This window comes from Pristiophorus japonicus, chromosome 5, assembly GCF_044704955.1.
Source record: "Pristiophorus japonicus isolate sPriJap1 chromosome 5, sPriJap1.hap1, whole genome shotgun sequence".
Classification (NCBI taxonomy): Eukaryota; Metazoa; Chordata; class Chondrichthyes; family Pristiophoridae; genus Pristiophorus; species Pristiophorus japonicus.
Window position 1 is genome coordinate 114,429,322 of NC_091981.1, and position 18,875 is coordinate 114,448,196.

General features: G+C 46.4%; 1 protein-coding gene across 6 annotated transcripts in view; it reads left to right on the plus strand.

Annotated features, from left to right (window-relative positions):
• Nucleotides 1–11,974: 11,974 nt before the first annotated feature.
• nek10 (NIMA-related kinase 10) overlaps nt 11,975–18,875 on the plus strand; it is a 436,136-nt gene continuing 429,235 nt past the window's right edge. For all 6 annotated transcript variants that reach the window (XM_070880873.1, XM_070880874.1, XM_070880876.1 and 3 more), the window contains exon 1: nt 11,975–12,048. The gene's annotated coding sequence lies outside the window, so the exon portion shown is untranslated. The remainder of the gene's footprint in view (nt 12,049–18,875) is intronic.

Here is an 18,875-nt window from a genome sequence, read left to right on the forward strand (position 1 = left end):
ATATCTCAAACGCCTAGCCTGAGCCTGAATTAAGAGGACTTTTGTCCCACGTGACGGCCAGGAACCAAGTAGGCGTAGGGAACACACTTAGACCGTGGGATCGTGATACCGAGAGACATCTTCCGGACCCAGTAGTGTAATTTGAAATACCCCGGGATAGAACCAAGCGGTGTACAGCGGCTAACGGAATCCAAACCTGTGAACAGGGTCGGACCAACGGGCTGAGCGGTGGTAGGTAGTCGTTAAGGATATGTAGAGCACTGCGGGAATTGCTTAAACGCGTTTTTAAGAATTGTATAAGTTTGTGCAACAGCAGAACTTGTGACCTGACAGTAGCCAAGAGACAGTTTACTACAAGTCGCGCTAGAAAGAAAAGCGGACCTCTGAGAGTAGATTCCTAACGGTAGTAGTCCTACCCAGGAATGGCCATGAAAACAAGTAAACTCGAGTGGGGACCAGAAGGGTCGCTTACCCGCCACCTGGCGGAAAAACAAAAGAAGCTAATTGAAAAAATGATTAAAGCAGGGTGGAATCCTCAGGAATTAGTTATGTGAGGAATTATTTAGATAAAACTACGAATTCCCTGAAAGGTCATGGATCCAAAAATAGAGCCGGCCAAAACAAGAAGAGAGACTGTTGTAAATGTCTGATCGTTGAGTGAGAAGTGTCTGTGTGATTTTTGACTGCAGAATGAATTTTTTTATGTTTTCATGTTCCGAAAGTCTGGTTGGAAGAGGAATGCAAGTGTCTGTTTATTTTAGAAACAGAGTGAAAGTCTTTTTTTAAACCCTTTGTAATGTTGTCCTGTATGTGGGAAGTTTTAAGACATTTAAGTTAGAAACGCAGGTGTGGATTTATTCGGATGATAAGTTACGGAGCTAGGAAAATAAACAAATAAAGAATAGGTTTGTTGAGCAAAATATTTATTTGACATGCTCACTTACTTGCCGAAAGAAAACATGCAATGATTGATTGGGCTGAAAGACATAAATTTAGTCTCGGAGTGAGATAAAGAATGCTTTAAAAAAAAAAGAGCTTCTAAAAAAAAAGTTTTAAATAAAGATTGAAATTACAAAGTTTGAATTGGGATTTTGAGATATTCAGAGAAGGCACAGGAAATACTGAGGTGGATTTAAAAAAAAAAGAAAAAGATTAAATTAAATCTGATCAGGTCAAACTCCTGGGCAAGTGGCGAGCTATCTGCGAAGGTGTAAAAGGAACTTTTGGAAAATGTTAAAAAAAAACCAGCAAGCTTTAGTAACGACTTTGAAACTGGAGCATTTTGAGATAACGAAAAAGCACTCAAACTCTCAAAGATGGACTTCATTCCAGTTATGGAGAAAAAGAAAAAGATAAAGACGCCACTTTGAAAGTAAACAAATGATTTTAAATTAACAACTTTATGGAGTTACGAACCCTCCGTGTAAAATACAAAACCTAATTTGAAGAAAGGAAAAAAAGATGTAACGGACTAAATGGAAAAAGACATAACTTACTAAATACTAGTTGATGTTTGCTGTGAAAAAGATATTGGTTTAATTAGAAGAAAAAAAAAAATTGGAATAAGTAAAAAACACTCTACATGGATTCGAATTTTCAATTATGAAAAAGTTTCAATGCAGTTTGAAAAGATTTCCAAAATGGACAGTGTTTATCAAAAATGTCCCGAACAGTCTAAACAAGCAGGAGGGTTTTGAAGATAACGAGGAGAAAGAGAGAAATTAAAAAAAAACAGAATTGAATTTCAGTAAACAAAATTGCTATTGTATGTGTGGTCTTGTTTTAAAACAATTTAAAAAAAAAAAATTATTTGGCAAGTACTTGAATTAGAAGTTAAGAAAACATTGGAGTTTACTCTAATGATTTATGCTGTTTAACGGATTCCTAATTTCGAAGCCAGTTTTGAAGGCACAAAGACTTTTTTTTTCAGATGATTACGTGAAGTCACGTAATGACATCAGGTCTTCTTACAAACCTGGAAAGGAGTTAACCCTTTCCATTGACAGCCGTTTTATACTGAACATTATTAATTTGGATTTCTTAATAGGAAAAAAAAAGACTCACCTAACAGAGGAAACAAAAATAAAAACAGAACTAGCTTATGTAATAATACTTGCCTGATACAATAAAGAAATAGATATTCAATAAAACAAATTGAAGAGTTAAAAGCTAAGATAAACAGGCTGGAAGAGATAACGGGACTAGACGGATAGTGCAGTGCGCAGCCACAGCACCATCACCTCTGGCAATAGAGCCAATGTACCCCACGGTGGGTAGGTGTAGTCCACAAACCCAACCTAACGGTAAAGCAGACAGCGATGTTTGGAGGAATAGCTTTGGCCTTGGTCATAATAGGAGTTTGGGTAATATTTAAGTGGGTAAAGACACGGGCGCACGCCCTACAGATTCAGCTCGAAATGGTTCGATTATAACCTTGTCCTTCTGATTTTAAAGGGTGACAGGGACACTCGTAGAGCAAAAAAACTTAACCCCTGGTGACGACCAGGCCGTCTGTTTAAAATTACAGATAATACTTACCGGAATGGGAATACGAACGGCGCTACTCGTAATATGGATAGCCCTGCGACATGCACGTACCCTGGGCAACACCGACGGACAGCAGAGCACGCTGGAAATAAACAACTATATGAACTATGGAGTCTTGTTTAATTTAACGGACGGAATGTGCATCCCAGCAGCCAAGGACTGGAGCAAGGACAGGACTTATTTTAATGCATGGTTACAAGTGAATCCTAATAAGAATCCTAATAAGAATAAGAGTATGTGTACAGTGCTCCACGGGTATAAGGAGCAGATGCATTAAACGGAGGGATGTCAAAGGGCCTGATGAATGTACTTTCGGCATAATTTGCGCGCCTCCGGGACAATCCCAGCAATCAGTCATCCGCAAGAAGGGAATGGGGCTGTGTGGGTATTACGAGGAGGCGGGGGCGGCTGCAATATAATTGTATGTATGTTTCTCACCCCCTCCGACACCGCGCCCCATAAGAATCACTACATTGCCCGAAGAACTGCCTTGTCCCATAACTACTAAGGGACCAGAAAATGGGATTGCAATGTACAACGAAGGGGAATTATTGTATGATAATGTTAAACATGAAATTGTGCCTGTTCTGATCAATATTTCAGGCATCCAGATGCCGGAATATTGTACCGAACAGTCAAGGAAGATGTACAATGTATTAAGTAAAGTCGTAATGCAGCAGGCTGCCGATGCCATGGGTGCCAGTAAGTTCCGGGGACAGGGGTTAGCACCCAGGGTGAAGAGGGAAATAGTAAATGATGTTGCTACCGTTTTCAATACAGGAACCTCCGTAGTGAACTCGATAGACATACAAGGGCTAAATGAGAGGGTAGAACAGCTTAAAGGGGTGATGAAGGGGTTATTGGAGAGGGTGGAGCAAAACCAGGAAGACCAGGCCAACCTAGGAAAGGAGGGTGCCGAAATCCAGTTGGATGGCATCTCAGTCCTGGAAGCTCACGCTAAAACCATCAATCACCTCATTGATAGAGAACAAGAAGATACAATAAAGCAAAGACAGGGGCAACTCTGTCATGCTTATGGTCTGTGGATGGTGGGACAGATCCGCCACAACCTCGACCAGATCCAACGCGGGGAAGTACCCGATTGGATAGACAGTTCACATTTAGCTCAGTTGGCGAACCAAAGGGGGACACTGGATAATTGTACTCTGAAGGGACTGACCCGAGTATACCCCGCAATTCCAGATTGCCAGATGGGTAGGACTACCGGGATAGGGATAGTCCTGTTGATCCCTATAGCAACGCCGGACTCAGGGCCGTTCCCCTTATACCAACTAGAGAATATCGGAGTAATACGGGAAAATGTCTCCATACGCTACTACCTGACCACCACCTCTGCCGTTCGTCGAAACAACATACTTACTGGGATTTCCCTAGCAGATTGCAAGCAAAGGGGGGGAAATCACAGTATGCCCTCACCCGGTGGGCCGAGGTGAACTAGACGAGTGCGGGTTTAACCGAACCAACGGGTGTGTACTAGAAATAGTGCCCGCACACAGGCACTTCGCGAGGGCAGGCTACGGAGGGAGGGGAAGATACTGCGTCTCTACCACAGAGCGTTCATACCAGTATAATGACCTGCAGTGCCCTATACCGCAGCCAAACTTTTGCTTTACACCACGACGACCTGTCGCGATCGGGCAAGCGCATATCACCCAGGTTAGGCGCCGGAAGTCCGAAGTTATTGAAGTAACTGATCAGCTCCATGATCATTTGCAGGATTATGACGAGCCAGAGCAGGTCCCTATCCCACATCTCACGGAGGTATTACGGGAGTTAAGGCTCAGAGTGGGGCAATCCGTAAAACTCTATCACCAGCTACAAACTAAAATCAAAGAACTGGAAGAAGATACCGAGGTAGACTTACAAAGTCAGAGTTGGTGGAGAAAGGTCTGGGACTGGGGAATAAATGTGAACATCCACCCATGGATCCGAATTATTTCACACACACTGGTCGGTATACAATTGATCTTAGCAATAACATGGGGCGTAATGGCCTGCCAGGCATGCAGACACCACGCACAACGAAGACGGACAAATCACCGTTCCCTGGATACTAAACAAGCCTGTTTTATAAGGGGGCAGGAGGATTTGGCCTTTGTCAATTCGATTTAAGCAACCGGGACTCCTGAAACCGCGTGACTGGCCAGCACGTTGAGGCAGGGAGTACCGGGCCGTGCACAAAATCTAATAAAGGTCGAATGATCGGTTAAAAGGGGACTAGGACTAGTCCCTTTACCGAAAGGGGGAGTTGTTGTAGGAGGTAGGCACCTTTAGAATATACCAGAATACTAGGCATTAGGCACCTGCTAGATATATCTAAACGCATATAAGTTTAAAGTGGCCACACATAAAATGGCTGCCCAGGCATGATGGGAAATCAGGTAGTCAAGCTGTGAACTGTTGAATGTTCAATGACCGAGCAATAACCCTGTGAGGCCCACTATAGGAATGCCTTGGATGCAGGATAAGAATAATGAGGAGAGAACCCATCTCCCATATTCAAGGCCATAAACCAATTAATTCCCCAGGAAGAAAGAGATAAGAGAACCCATCTCCTGTAAACAAGGTTAGAAACCAATTATTTCTCCAAGAAGAAAGAACTAGTGAGAGAACCTATATCAATCAGCCCAAGCTGACAAAAGACGAACACATGGTTCCTGAGACATGGGGGGAATTCTATTGGGTTAAAATAACCTATATGTAATCTATAATCATTGTGATTGGCTTGTGTCCAGCCGTGATGGGCTGTGTAGCTGTAGTAAAATGTTTTGTAACTGTTGTGAAACATATAAAGGTGCATGTAATCCTTTGTTCTGTGAAGAGAAACCTGGATACGGTCCTGAGTTTTTCCTTCCCGCTGAGCGTAATAAAAGCTGCTTCAGCATTGGAACCGACCCTGAGTGTTGAGTGATTCTTCTAAGAAAACACTAACGCTAACAGGTATGCTAAAACAATTGGAGACATCCTTCAGGGAAATTATGAGGGTCATTCATATATTACAGTATTCCAAGCTTTGCAGCAAAATCAGTAATACCATATTGCCTGGATATAGCACGAGAATGCATAGATAATTGATCTTAAACAACTTTTAACATCTAACAAGACATGGTAAAATGGGGATTAGTTGGGTCAACAGCCTTTCTACTTTGATGCTACACACTTCTGGCCCACTTGCAACTTCCTTTTATACAGCATTTGCTGCTGGCTACAACACGAAATTGCCCAGTTGCAGTGGACTTCAGTCCATGTTGGCACTGCTACCGAGATATTCACGGACATCTGAACTCTGCAGCATAACACATAGCACGTATGGCTGCTGAATAGTGGTCTCCAGCCACTGAGCATGACGAGTGTAAGGAGGAGGTTTGTCTCTCAACTGTGTGAAACTGAAAGGAGAGACATTTCTGGCAAGAAAGGCAACACGTGACGAGCCGAACAAAGGTTGCAATCCACAGTGCGATTGAGAAATTGCTTAAGGGACTTTGAAGGATGGGGGGTGGGGGCGGGGTTTAAGGGAAAAAACACACGTTTAATAAGATCGCAGATCATAACTAGTAATTTTTTCTTGTGAAGTCTGTATTTACTGCAACTTCATTCTACTATAGGTATAACCCTGTATTGATTCCCTTGCTAATTGTTTTATTTTAAGTTCTTAAATGTGTTGCATAAAAAGAATGCATCAACAATAAAATACAACTTTTTATTGGTCTTGTGAATTCAATCATAAAGAGCAATTGTGACCTGAGTTATTAGATTCATCAGAACATAAAAAATTATTTTACAAGTGACCATCCATGACATATATGCTTCATGACTGCTACTATAATTACTAGTAAGTGCAAAGCACATAAAAGGTATGCATGGTTACGTGCATTTTAGAGCAAATTTGAGAATATGTTCTATCTAAGAAATACGTAATATGCTAGCAAAGTTAATGCATACAGCATACATGAGAGGATATTGCTCGAAGTACGGTTGCCTTTACGGAGTGCAGCAGTAAAGGTTTGAATAGTGGAGATAGATGCATGGATAGATTCTAGAAGTTTTAGTGATTATTTTTGAAAATCAGGGAGTGCTTGCGTGGAACTTTTTTGTGGGAGATCACAGGGGTCTGGTAGAGTCCACGATGGATCAGTTATATGGTCTTTTGGAAGAGAAGTGACTATTAGCAAAATGTCCGACCAACACCGTATTGGCACTTCATGCTTTGGGGTTGTAAAGTCCTTACTCTACAGCATGAAACCACATGAGGCACATTCCAGGGACCTTAGCTCTTTATTACAGGACTCCAGAAGTGATGACCCTGCGTGGGACCTCCCTTTATATACCTGTGTGATCAGGTAAGGAGTGTCTCCCACAAGTTCACCCCCTGTGGTCAAGGTGTGCATCTAAGTTGAGTGTATACAGTAATACAGTGGTGTTACATTGTAGTTGCAAACATGACATCACCTTTCCCCCCCCCATAAAGTCTTACTGGGATCACAGGTTTAGACTCTCAGGTGGTCAACGCTCCCTCGTGGAGCGCTGCAGTTGGGGCTCCGGTTGTTGGACACTGACGTGAGTTCTGTCACCTGTGGTGATTCCGGCCTGTCCAGGCTGACCTCAGGGACTGTGCATTCTTCTGATTGCTCTTGCTGCACGTTCGCTGGCGGTAGTGTGAGCTCCATCTCATGGACTTCTTCAGGTTGCTCCGTGTTCATGCTGAACCTTTTTTTTTAAACTTGGTCCAGATGCTTACGGCATATCTGGCCATTGTTGAGTTTTACCACGATGACCCTATTCCCCTCTTTGTCAATTACAGTATCCTCAAGCCATTTGGGCCCCATGGCGTGATTGAGGACGAATACAGGATCATTTATTTCTATACATCTCCCCCTTGAATTACGGTCATGGTACTCGTTTTGTGACTTGCGCTTGCCCTCAACTATGTCGGTCAGGACTGGGTAGATGAGTTTTGAGTGTCCGTTTCATTAGTAGCTCTGCGGGCGGGACCCCCGTGAGTGAGTGTGGGCGGGATCTATAGGCAAGTAGGAGGCGCGATAGGCGGCATTGTAGGGAGGGTCCTTGAATCCTGAGCATACCTCGCTTAATGATTTGGACTGCCCGTTCCGCCTGGCCATTGGAGGCTGGCTTGAACGGCGCAGTCCTGACATGGTCGATGCCATTGCCCGACATGAACTCCCAGAATTCATAGCTCGTGAAACATGGGCCATTATCACTAACCAGGATTTCCGGCAAGCCATGGGTTGCAAAGATCGCACGTAGGCTTTCCACGGTGGTGGATGACGTACATGAATTCAGGATGATGCACTCGATCCATTTCGAGTGCGCATCTACTACAATGAGGAACATCTTCCCCATGAACAGGCCCGTGTAGTCAACGTGAATGCGTGACCATGGCTTGGTGGGCCAGGGCCACCGGATGATTGGGGCCTCCCTGGTGGAATTACCCAGCTAGGCACACGTCGTGCACCTGCGAACACAGTGTTCCAGGTCTGAATCAATTCCAGGCCACCAAACGTGTGACCGGGCAATGGCCTTCATCATCACAATGCCTGGGTGCTCGCTGTGGAGTTCCCTGATGAATGCCTCCCTGCCCTACTGGGGCATGACTAACCGGCTGCCCCATAGTCGGCAGTCGGCTTGGATGGAGAGCTCATCCATCCACCTGTGGAACGGTCTGACCTGCTCAGGGCATGCTCCGTGTGCGAGCGCCCAATCCCCAGTCAGGACACATTTCTTAATCAGGGATAGGAGGGGATCTCTGTTTGTCCAGATTTTGATCTGGTGTGCTATGATGGGGGAGCCTGCACTGTCAAAGGCATCGACAGCCATGACCATCTCAGCGCTTTGCTCAGCTGTCCCCTCGGTGGTGGCCAGTGGGAGCCTGCTGAGCGTGTCAGCGCAGTTTTCAGTGCGGGCTGGAGTAGTCATAAGCAGCTAGCGTGAGAGCCCATCGCTGTATGCGAGCTGATGCGTTAGCATTGACAGCCTTGCTGTCTGACAACAGGGATGTGAGTGGCTTGTGGTCTGTCTCTAATTCAAACTTCCTACCAAAGAGGTACTGATGCATTTTTTTTACACCATAGACACATGCAAGCGCTTCCTTCTCGACCATCCCATAGCCCCGTTCTGCTTGACAGAGTGACCGGGAGGCATAAGCCACAGGTTGTAGCTGACCCTCAGCATTACCCTGCTGCAACACGCACCCAACCCCATAGGACGATGCATCACATGTCAGAACTAAACGTTTACTGGGGTCGTACAGGGTCAACAACTTGTTTGAACAAAGTAGGTTTCACGCCCGATCAAAAGCCCGTTCCTGACAGTCCCCCAAAACCAATCGCAACCCTTACGCAGGAGTACGTGCAGCAGCTCCAACAATGTGCTCAAGTTCGGCAGAAAGTTCCCGAAATAGTTCAACAGTCCCAGGAATGAACGCAGCTCCGATGTGTTGCAGGGCCTGGGTGCTCGTCGAATCGCCTCTATTTTGGATTCGGTGGGCCGAATCCCATCTGCAGCAACCCTTCTGCCCAGAAACTCAACCTCAGGAGCTAAGAACATACATTTAGACTTCTTGAGTCACAGGCCTAACCGGTCCAGTCTGCGTAGCACTTCCTCCAGGTTGTGGAGGTGTTCCTTGGTGTCTCGACCCATGATGAGCATGTCGTCCTGGAATACAATCGTTCTCGGAATGGATTTAAGCAGGCTTTCCATGTTACGTTGAAAAATCGCGGCCGCTGATCGAATGCCAAACGGGCATGTGTTATACGGTCCCTTGTGCGTGGTGATGGTGGTCAGTAGTTTGGATTCGTCGGCCAGTTCCTGGATCATATAGGCTGAAGTGAGGTCCAACTTGGTGAACAGCTTGCCACCTGCCAGCGTGGTGAAGAGGTCCTCCACTCTTGGGAGTGAGTATTGGTCTTGTAGGGACACCTGATTGATGGTGGCCTTGTCGTCGCCACAGATCCTGACAGAGCCATCCGCTTTTAGAACGGGAACGATGGGGCTCGCCCAGTCGCTGAATTCAACAGGCGAGATGATACCCTCTCGCAACAGCCGGTCCAATTCACTCTCGATTTTTTCCCGCATCACATACGGCACCGCTCTGGCTTTGTGGTGCACTGGCCTGGTGTCCGGGGTGATATGTATCACTACTTTAGTGCCTTTGAAAGTCCCGCACCAGGTTGGAATAGTGAATCGAATTGTTGTAGGACTTGTGAGCACGAACTTCGCTCCACCAAGGACATTGCGTAAACATCCCCCCATTTCCAGTTCATCTTGGCTAACCAGCTCCTTCCCAACAGTGCGGGATCATTACCCGGGACAATCCAGAGTGACAGCCGGTTCACTGACCCATTGTGTGTGACAGCCATCATTGCACTGCCTAGCACCGGAACGATTTCTTTGGTGTAAGTCCGTAATTGTGTCTCAATACGTTCTAATTTGGGTCTATTGGCTTTCAGTGGCCATAGCTTCTCAAATTGCTGAACGCCTATGAGTGACTGGCTGGCCCGTGTCCAGCTCCATGCGTACTGGGATACGGTTCAACAAAACCCTCATCATCATTGGTGGCATTTTGGTGTATGAACTGTGAATATTCGCCGCATGGACCCGCTGAACCTCGGCATCCATCGATTTGCCCCAAAAGTCATCCTGCCTCACAGAACCCTCTTCTGGTCCATTTGCCTCATACATTAGTCTGGTTGCAGGTTTTCTGCACATTCGAGCTAAATGGCCACTGAGATTGCAGTTTCTGCAGATAAACTGTTGGAATCTGCAAGATCTGGCTGAGTGTTTTCCCCCACACCTCCAGCATGAGTTAAAGTTTCCATTGTTGGGGACAAAGAGGCTATGGCCAGGAATTCCGCATTGACTGTCCCTTTGATTGCTTTTAAGTACCCTATTAGCGGGTATCAATGGCCCCATCCCGGGCCGCATTGTCCACTGTGATGGCGTGAACGTCCGTTCAGCCTGCCATTGTCTCTGTTGAGGTCCTGCTCTGGAGTCTATTGCTGCCTGGTAAATGTCGACTGCCCCTGCCTGCCTACGGGGTTCTGAGTCGCATTAATGATGTTGACTCCCTGATCCATCGCCGCGTTAGAGGCAGAATTGCGCGCGTAAATCATTTTCGTCTCTTCCTCTCCCAAACATGAAAGTTTGAGCTAACAACGCTGCCGCTTCCAAGGTCAAGTCCTTGGTCTCAATTAACTTGCGAAAAATTACCGCATGACTGATACCCTCGATAAAGAAGTCCCTTAGCATCTCCCCCCTGCAGGCGTCTGTGAACTTAGAGGCTTGCCAAACGCTGGAGGTCCGCTACAAAGTCCGGTATGCTCTGTCCTTCACCACGTTGGTGGGTGTAGAATCTGTGTCGAGCCATGTGTACGCTGCTCACCGGTTGGAGGTGCTCCCCGATTAGTTTGCTGAGCTCTTCAACGGTTTTGTCCGATGGCTTTTCGGGTGCCAGTAAGTCCTTCATGAATGCATAAGTCTTTGGCCCGCAGCTGGTCAGGAGATGAGCCCGTCGCTTGTCGGCCGCTGCATCTTCCAGTCAGTCTTTCGTAACGAAGCTTTGCTGAAGCCTCTCGACAAAATCGTCTCAGTCTTCCCCAACACAGTACTGTTCCTCTGTGCTACCGGTGGCCATCCTCGTAGGTCGTGAATTCCCGTTTCTCGTCGCCAATGTAAAGTCCTTACTCTGCAGCATGAAAGCACAAGAGGCACATTCCAGGGACAGGGACAAGGCCACTCTGTGACCTTAACTCTATTACAGGACTTCAGAAGTGATGACCCTGCATGGGACCTCCCTTTATATACCTGTGTGATCAGGTAAGGAGTGTCTCCCACAAGTTCACCCCTTGTGGTCGTGGTGTGCATCTAAGTTGAGTGTATACAGTAATACAGTGGTGTTACATTGTAGTTGCAAACATGACTGGGGTTGGGACTTGGGATTGTGGCTAGTAGTTGGGATGTGCGGTCGGAGTTCGAGTGTCAGCTTTAGGATTGGGAGTTAGAGCGCACTATTGACAGCGCGGGATCACCAAGCGGCGCTGGTCTGGGCAGGATTGGGTTCACTTCTGTTCGATACATACACTGCTACAATGGTTCGTGCTGTTACTAACTGCTTACTGGACGCGGTGCTATGTCCATAAAGTTTCTAAGACAAGTGCAGCCAAGACCGATGGCGGCAGTCGGTGACGCACTGACTTTTTTGAAGACGGTTGTTGCGGTTCAGCCTTGCTGCCATGGCAACCGCACCGGCGGCGTCAGCGCTCTCCATGGAGCTGGCAACCTCGCAGTGCCGGGAGCGCTGATTGGATCAGGGAAGCTCGTTGTCGGAGTACGCGGCGCTGTGATTGGCGGGAGCGGTGGTGCTGCTGGTGTCTAAGGGCAGGAGAAAAATAAAAATAAACTCGAATTGTAAGAGGAGTGGGACAGAGGGAGCTCGGTGCGAACCGCGGAGAAAATGAGAATCCGGTAAGTAAGAGAGGGGCAGAGTGTCACTTGGAGCCGCCAGTGATGGGGATTCCAACCGGAGGAGACTCTCCTCTCTACCACAGAAAGCGCCTCCTGTCCAGCCGACAAGATTTACAAGGCAGGCACCAGAACTGAGAGGTTTTAAAGGCTGAACAAGGTGGGTGGGCGGGCTTCTTTTCGCTCGAACATTTCCCACCACGCCTATAAATAGTTTAATTTCCTCCCAGCTCTGACCCAAGGAGATGACCTGGAGCCCTCCAACTAAGTTTCACAGAATGTCACGATCCCCAATCCCGCCCACACAAAGTTTTCAACTTTCAGAGTGAATTCGGTTCATTCTTCCCGCTCATGACCACTGCTTCCCCCCCCGCCCCGTCTGTTCCTACTGGGTGGCTAAGTGAGAAAGGCTGATGGGGGCATATTGTTGGGAGGTTGGGTTGTAATAGTGGAAAAATAGATTTGAGATTTAAAAGCATAAAGGCATAAGAAAACATACAATTGGAAAAGGAGTTTGATCTGTCAATCCTAATTACACAATCTTCCTTACAATTTGTAGTACCACCAAGAACAACTTGCATTTATATAGTGGTTTTCATGTAGGGTTAAAGCAGTTAAAGTAATTCGAGCAGCTCGAGTCCGGGGTGCGTGGAGAGGCCTATAAAGGCCCAGCTTGTACAGCTGCAGCCGGGAGAAAAAGCAAAAAAGAAAAAAGAAATCAAAAGGTGACGTCACAGCCAAAGGGGTAACTGATTGGCTAGTGATTGGTGAGTAGCTTTTCTTTTCTTTTTTTATATCAGTAAGTAACCTGTGAACAGTGTTGTCGCCAAATTAAGTGTATGTAAAGGTTAAGTCATGGCGGGAGGGCTCGGTCACGTGATATGCTCCTCCTGTACCATGTGGGAACCCAGGGACACTTCTGGTGTCCCTGACGACTACGTGTGCGGGAAGTGTATCCGCCTCCAGCTCCTGACAGACCGCGTTGCGGAATTGGAGCTGAGGGTGGATTCACTCTGGAGCATCCACGATGCTGAGAATGACGTGAGTAGCACGTGTAGCAAGTGGGTCTTACCGCAGTTGAAGGGTCCACAGCCAGATAGGGAATGGAAGACCAGCAGGAAGAGCAGTGCAAGGAAGGTAGTGCAGGGGTCCCCTGCGGTCATCCCCCTGCAAAACAGATACACCACTTTGAGTACTGTTGATGGGGATGACTCATCAGGGGAGGGCAGCAGCAGCCAAGTTCATGACACCGTGGCTGGCTCTGCTGCACAGGAGGGCAGGAAAAAGAGTGGGAGAGCGATAGTGATAGGGGATTCAATTGTAAGGGGAATAGATAGGCGTTTCTGCGGCCGCAACCGAGACTCCGGGATGATATGTTGCCTCCCTGGTGCAAGGGTCAATGATGTCTTGGAGCGGGTGCAGGACATTCTGAAAAGGGAGGGTGAACAGCCAGTTGTCGTGGTGCACATTGGTACCAACGATATAGGTAATGAAAGGGATGAGGTCCTACGAGACGAATTTAAGGTGCTTGGAGCTAAATTTAAAAAGTAGGACCTCAAAAGTAGTCATCTTGGGATTGCTACCAGTGTCACGTGCTAGTCAGAGTAGGAATTGCAGGATAGCTCAAATGAATACGTGGCTTGAGCAGTGGTGCAGCAGGGAGGGATTCAAATTCCTGGGGCATTGGAACCGGTTCTGGGGGAGGTGGGACCATTACAAACCGGACGGTCTGCACCTGGGCAGGACCGGAACCAATGTCGTAGGGCGAGTGTTTGCTAGTGCTGTTGGGGAGGAGTTAAACTAATATGGCAGGGGGATGGGAACCAATGCAGGGAGACAGAGGGAAACAAAATGGAGACAGAAGCAAAAGACAGAAAGGAGATGAGTAAAAGTGGAGGGCAGAGAAACCGAATCAAAAAACAAAAAGGGCCACTGTACAGCAAAATTCTAAAGGGTCAAAGTGTAATAAAAAGGCAAGCCTGAAAGCTCTGGGATGGAGTACAAAAGCAGGGAGGTCCTGCTGCAACTGTGCAGGGTATTGGTGAGGCCACACCTGGAGTACTGCGTGCAGTTTTGGTCACCTTACTTAAGGAAGGATATACTAGCTTTGGAGGGGGAACAGAGACGATTCACTCGGCTGATTGCGAAGATGAGGGGGCTACCTTATGATGATAGATTGAGTAGACTGGGTCTTTACACGTTGGCGTTCAGCAGGATTGGGGTGATTATATAGAAACAATTAAAATAATGAAAGGGATAGACAAAATAGAGGTTGTTTCTACTGGTCGGGGAGACTAGAACTAGGGGCACAGCCTCAAAATATGGGGGAGCCAATTTAAAACCGGGTTGAGAAAGAATTTCTTCTCCCAGAGGGTTGTGAATCTGTGGAATTCTCTGCCCAAGGAAGCAGTTGAGGCTAGCTCATTGAATGTATTCAAATCACAGATGGCTAGATTTTTAACCAATAAGGGAATTAAGGGTTGTGGGGAGCGGGCGGCTAAGTGGAGCTGAGTCCACGGCCAGATCAGCCATGATCTTGTTGAATGGCGGAGCAGGCTCGAGGGGCTAGATGGCCTACTCCTGTTCCTAATTCTTATGTTCTTATGTTCTTATGTAAGTTTAAAGGGACAAAGAAAAATCAAAAGTGAAAATACCTAACTGGAAGAGTGCCAGTTTCAGCAATAGGAACAGGAGTAGGCCATTTAGCCCCTTGAGACTGTTCTTCCATTCAATGAAATCATGGCTGATATGTGATCTAACTCCATACTTGAGAAGGGATCTAGCACAGGTGGACTGGAAACAAAGATTGGCCTGGGAAACAGTGAATGAGCAATGGCAGGCCTTCAAGTTGGACATAGTTTGGGTACAAAACAAGCATATTCCCATAAGGAGGAAAGATGAGGTCTCCAAAGCTGGAGCTCCCTAGATGATAAAGGAAATAGAGGTCAAAATAAAACAGAAAAAGGACTTTTATGACATGTCAGGTACAAAATACAGAGTGCGCAGGGGGAAATTGAAAAAGGATATAAGAAGGGCAAAGAGAGAGTATAAGAAACGATGAACGGGTAACAGAAAAGGGAACCCAAAAATCTTGTATCAACATGTTAAAGGAATGGTGGACAAATTGTGTCTAACTAACCTGATGAAGTAACAGAGAGGGTTGATGAAGGTAGTGTAATAGATGTATATAAGAACATAAAAACATAAGAAATAGGAGTAGGTCATTTGGCCCTTCGAGCCTGCTCCGTCATTCAAGTCTCTGTTTTCTGTGAGTTAGCCAATCCACTATCCATGCTAATATATTACCCCCAACCACGTCAGCTTTTATCTTGTGCAGTAACCTTTTATGTGGCACCTTATCGAATGCCTTCTGGAAATCCAAATGCACCACATCCACTGGTTCCCCCACCCTGCTCGTTACATCTTCAAAGAACTCCAGCAAATTTGTCAAACATGATTTCCCTTTCATAAAACCATGCTTGACTGTATCATGCTTTTCCAAAAATCCTGCTACTGCTTCCTTAATAATGGACTCCAGCATTTTCCCAACGACAGATGTTAAGCTAACTGGTCTATAGTTTCCTGCTTTCCAGAAACCAGGGAATTTTGGTAGATTACAAGCAATGCATCCACTATCTCTGCAGCCACTGGACTTTCAAAAGGCATTTAGTAAAGTACTGCATAACACTTATTTGGAAAATAGAAGCAGATGGTATTAAAGGGATGGTGGTAACTTGAATACATAATTGGCTAAGGGATAGGAGCTAGAGAGTAGCGGTGTGAGTAGATATTATTTTGATGGATGGAAGTGTGCATTTCGGACCCCCAGGGGTCAGTATTTGGATTATTGCTTTTCTTTTTGTATATAAATGACCTGGACTTGGGTATATGGAGTACGATTTCAAAATTTACGGATGATGCAACATAGTAATGGGAAAACACATGGCAGATGCAATTTAATATGGATAAATGTGAAGTGATGCACTTTGGGAGGAACATCGTGGAGAGGCAGCATAATCTAAATGGTACTATTTTGAGTGGATGCAAGAGCAGAGGGACCTGGGGGGCACTTGACAAAAACAGATGCTGAGCCAAAGAAGATGATATTAGGGATGACATAAAACTTGGTCAAAAAGATGGGTTTGAAGAAGAGTCTTAAAGGAGAGTGGAGAGCTGAAGCATTTTAGGAATGGCTGAAGGCACAGCTGCCAAGGGAGGAGGCTCAAGGCAGAATGGCAAGGTTGTGAATAATCTGCTTCAATTTGAGACAGTGGCTGGGGAGGGGATGTGATTGGTGGCAAGGGTATGGAGGGTATGGATTTTGTGGTGGAGGCTGAAAACAATGGCTTTGGCTTTCCCAATGTTTAACTGGAAGAAATTGTGGCTCATCCAAGACTGGATGTCAGACATGCAGTATGATAACATATAGGCAGTAGAGGGATTGAGAGAGTGGTGGAGGAATAGAGCTTTGTGTCCCCAGCGGGGAAGCTGTCCCCATGCTGTCAGATGATGTTGCCAAAGGGCAGCATATAGATGGGGGGGCGGTGCGGGGGAAGCAAGGAGTGATCCTTGGGGGACTCCAGAGGTAACGGTGCTGGGGTGGGAAGAGAATCTTTTGCTAAAGATGCTCAGCCTACAATTGGAAAGATAAGAGTGGAACCAAGTAAGGGCAGATCCACTGAGCTGGTTGATGGAGGAGAGGCTTTGGTAGAGAGGGGTTGTTGACTGTGTCAAAGACTGTAGAAGGATTGAGGAGGAGGAGGAAAAGGAAGGAAAATGCACTTCAAATAAACCTCAATTGAGTCTGAAGATTAAAATACGAAAACTTGCATTTGATTGTGTGCTTGTGAGTGTGTTACAAAGGGAAGAGAGCAAGACACCAAACAGAATAGGGAATAAATTAAGGGGAGAACTAGAAGTTATCAAAAAGATAGGATTTAGAAGGAGAGGAAAGAGGAAATAAAGGCAAGTGATTTGGGACAAAATTCCACAGAGCCGGCGACTAGAGGGTTAGCCACCAATGGTGGATTGGACGATGTGCAGTAATCTGGAGTTGGCGGAACAGAGGTTATGGTCTAGGATATAACGTGGGTTGACGGAGCTGGAATTAGATTCAATGTTGTCAGCAGGAACCAAAAGGGATGGTTTTGGTTTTTCTGATGTTGAGCTGAAGAAAATTCTGATTCTTCTCATGATCTGATCATAGAACCATAGAATGATACAGCACAGTTAGGATGTCATTTGGCCCATTGTTCCTGTGTTGGTTCTTTAGTAGAGCTATCCAATTAATCCCAGTCCCCTGCACTTTCCCCATAGACCTGAAGTTTTTTCCCTTCCAAGTATTTATTCAATTTTCTTTTAAATGTTACTATTAAATCTGCTTCCATCACTCTTTCAGGCAGTGCATTCCCGATCACAACAACTCGTTGTGTAAAAAGTACGTCCGAGAAATTCCAATGCGTCCCATTTGGGGGCGGTAACATCTGTGAGGCGAAACTTTTTGCACCAGGCGTGGAAGTCCCGCTTCGCTCTCGAAATTGGGGTTGCCGCTCTCGAGAGGAAGTGGAGCGCAAAAAAAAGCACGCCCCACGTCCTCTCTGAGGCGCTAATGGGGCGGACGGGTCCGAAGCAGGGCTCATCCCTTCATTAAAGGGGAGGGCCCAAGCTGCCAACGCTGCGGGGCCCTACCTGGACCACCAGGGAGCATGGTGCCGTGGCTGCAAGATCTCGGCACGGGCCGCGACAAGTAAGTCGGCACATTTTTTGTTGACCTGCTTGCCACCTCCTGCCGCCCTGTTCATGTCCCCTGAAGCAGTTGCTGTCATTGCCTGGTGCAGCTTTCGGGAGCATGGACCAATAGTTGTTCTGGGGCAAAAACGGGGTGCTACGCACAGTGATGACGTCTTCATCACCGGCACAGCAGAGCGGATGTTACCGGTGCCGCTAAACTCCCGTGGAATTTAGCAGGAATTGTTAGTGGGCGAAAAGTCGTCCCCAGGGGTGCTAACTGGAGGCGCAAATTACCCCAATTTCTCCCCCCTTGTTTCTTTATGTCCCCTCTGGTTCATTTGCCAATTACCTTAAATCTACGTCCCTGGTTATCGACCCTTCTGCCACTGGAAACTGTTTTGCCTTATTTACTCTATCAACATCATTCATTATTTTAAACACCTCTATCAAATCTATAAATATTCTCTCCTCTAAGGAGATAAGCCCCAGCTTCTCTAGTCTATCCACTGAAGGCCCTCATCCCAGGTACCATTCTAGTAAATCTCTTCTGCACCCTCTCCAAAGCCTTGACAGCCTTCCTAAAGTGTGTAGCCCAGAATTGAACATAGTATTCCAGCTGATGCCAAACCAGTGTTTTAGCATAACTATCTTGCTTTTGGACCCTATTCCTCTATTAATGGAGCTAAGGATCCCATATGCTTTTTTAACAGCTTTCTCAGCTTATCCTGCCATTGTCAAAGATTTGTCTACGTACATCCCAGAGTCTCTCTGTTCCTGCGCCCACTTGAAAATTGTACCATTAAGGTTTTTTTTGTTCGTTCCGGGATGGGGCATCGCTGGCAAGGCCAGCATTTATTGCTCATCCCTAATTGCCCTTGAGAAGGTGGTGGTGAGCAGCCTTCTTGAACCACTCCAGTCCATGAGGTGAAGGAACCCCCACAATGTTGTTAGGGAGGGAGTTCCAGGATTTTGACCTAGCAACGATGAAGGAACGGCGATATATTTCCAAGTCAGTATGGTGTGTAACTTGGCAGGGGACTTGCAGGTGGTGGTGCTCTCATGCGCCTGCAGCCCTTGTCCTTCTAGGTTGCAGAGGTCAC